The 2,500-nt window shown below is 46.5% G+C and overlaps 1 protein-coding gene and 2 non-coding genes across 3 annotated transcripts in view; all 3 read left to right on the top strand.

Annotated features, from left to right (window-relative positions):
• LOC134455055 (nuclear factor 1 X-type) overlaps positions 1-2,500 on the top strand; it is a 157,848-nt gene that overhangs the window by 11,176 nt on the left and 144,172 nt on the right. The window lies entirely within an intron of this gene.
• On the top strand, positions 322-413 carry trnai-uau (transfer RNA isoleucine (anticodon UAU)). The gene is given in 2 exon segments: positions 322-358; positions 378-413. It is a non-coding gene; the product is annotated as a tRNA-Ile (tRNA).
• trnai-uau (transfer RNA isoleucine (anticodon UAU)) lies at positions 1,856-1,948 on the top strand. The gene is given in 2 exon segments: positions 1,856-1,893; positions 1,913-1,948. It is a non-coding gene; the product is annotated as a tRNA-Ile (tRNA).

Genomic DNA, 2,500 nt, shown 5'->3' on the forward strand with positions numbered 1-2,500 from the left:
TGGAGTTCATAGGATAACGTCGCTAGGCTAGCCGAGTCATGCCGTATCGAGTTGTACCAGGTAGAAAACGGGCAGCGGAAAAGAGCCTTTTTCCACCTCTGGTGCAAACCACTTCAAATCCGACCATTGGTTTTATCATTGGATTTATTTATTATGTTGGTGTCTTTTTATGGCAATGAAACCTCCCTGTTTCCAACACAAATTTGTTCTCGATGTAGACCAATAAAGAAGCCTAATCTAATCTTAGTCGTGTGTTTCTAGACATCATGGGTTTGCCCCTTCCCAAAGTCAATTCCGAAACGACTATCATGAAATCTATAGGCTCCAGTGGCGCAATCGTTAGCGTGCGGTACTTATAAGGCAGTACAGGCTGAGCAATGCCGAGGTTGTGAGTTCGAGCCTCACCTGGAGCAGGTCACCTTTAGATGATGGAAGGCGTTTAGATGTTACAGTCGACTTTCCTACCCACCAACATTGTGGCCATTTCTCAATGTCAAGTGTATGAGCCATGGAAGTGTGTGAGACTAATTCACGCCCAGTGATTGGATACTCCGCAGAGTTCACCAAAGAGTATCCAATCACTGTGTATGATTACGAAGGCTGATACGCTTGGAAGGGTGCACACAAAATTTTGAGAAATGGCTACGCCCCAGGGCAGCTACTTCAGATTAGTAAGACCATGGGCATCTTAGAATGAATGAGAAAACAGGAATGGGACAACTGAGCGATGCTCAACCCATATGCTTGGAATCGCAATAAAAAGCAGATTATAACGGCTATCTAGGATTGCCCTTATGAAAGCAAATCTGTAAAACATCGTTTCCCCACTGCTATTTCTAACTGCGCATGTGCGGGATATCACAACACATTCTGCTTGGTGGCCTGTAAGATCAAGTGGCATGCGAGTAGCTACCAGATGTGGGTCGCACATGTCATCTGCCACCGACCGGCGGAAGCAAATATTTGAGGTGGCGAGATGATTGGATAAATGACAGTGCAGCTCAGCAAGCACTTAGCTCTTGTTGTTGGACAGGTGGGATATGTGCAAGCACATCATGCCATATTTCCGCAACGGATTGCCCCTGTTCATTCCTATGGACGCTTTCTGAAGTTTTCCGCCTCCTCCTATACACAGTCTCTGGTAATCGATTGCACCACTGAAGCCTGTGTTATTAGCTTCAAGAGCTGGTAACTTCAAGAGCTGAAAAAAGTGATTTTGCTACCACCCCACGACTGCTACCAGGCCTTTTCTAGTAGTGGGGGGATATTAGCCTGGGCAAAAGCCGTCTGTTGACTCCGTCAAACAGTCTGGCAAAAGCTATGAAGAATCCTTCTCCATGGAGGGTGAGAGATGGTCTTAGCTTACTCTGCCATTTAAATTCATTGAAGTTCCGAGTTAAAATGGAAATTCAAATTGTGCTTTATTACGATACAGTACAGATTGTGCTGTTAAGATATAGTGTTGCAAAAGGATACAAATAACAAGACAAAAGTGTGAATTGTGTTACCTTAACCAATCAGTAACGGACTCCGTGGGTGAGTTCTGCGTCACCACTCTCAACTGTTTGCTTATTGGCAGAACAGTGACCGAACCGAGCTATGACCTGAGCTCTGAGCTTTGGCCAGATTTTTGTGGAGCCAACATCTTTGGGTGGAAGTACATAGGATGGCATCACCAGGCTAGGGAGATATACCTTGCCAACACATTGCTAGTGTTTCTGCCCCCAGATGATACACATGGCCAAAATTGTGGGCCCTGGCTCAAAGCCAATCTGTGTCACTGTAGATTGGGGGTTAAGCGCTACAGCTCACAAAGCAGAGCTTTGGATGAGAGCAGAGCTTTGCTTCACACACCGCTCCAGTGGCGCAATCGGTTAGCGCGCGGTACTTATAAGGCAGTACAGGCTGAGCAATGCCGAGGTTGTGAGTTCGAGCCTCACCTGGAGCATGTCACCTTTAGATGTTTCGCACCGTGATACATCTCCACGGTTATATACGGTGGTGCAAGCATGGGACATTCCGGCCAACTGAGAGTGGTGCCCGTTCCTGCACCTAATTGTGAACCAGTAAGCATGTTCTTAGCAATCACGACGCGGATGTCAGCAGGTTCATCTGGGTAACACACAGTCACGGGCAGAAGAGTTCGGAGGCCGGTATGGATGTGGGTTATTCGCAAGTAAGCACTTTTGTGCCGAACGTAACTGCTGTGTGCAGGAGCCGCGGCACTGTTTTGGTTGGCCTAAAAAAACAGTAATAGTGAGCTCCAGGGGTGCACAGGTCATTCTGGACTGCTTGTCTTTGTGTGTGTGTGTGTGTGTGTGTGTGTGTGTGTGTGTGTGTGTGTGTGTGTGTGTGTGTGTGTGTGTGTGTGTGTGTGTGTGTGTGTGTTCTTTCTTTTTTTGTCCTTCTCTGATTTAAGAAGATACAATTCCTGTGATTGTGCCAAGTATGTACTCAACTCTTAAGAATTTTTTCTGAAGTACCTGGGCTGTTTTTGATG

The sequence above is a fragment of the Engraulis encrasicolus genome, chromosome 1, assembly GCF_034702125.1.
Source record: "Engraulis encrasicolus isolate BLACKSEA-1 chromosome 1, IST_EnEncr_1.0, whole genome shotgun sequence".
NCBI lineage: Eukaryota > Metazoa > Chordata > Actinopteri > Clupeiformes > Engraulidae > Engraulis > Engraulis encrasicolus.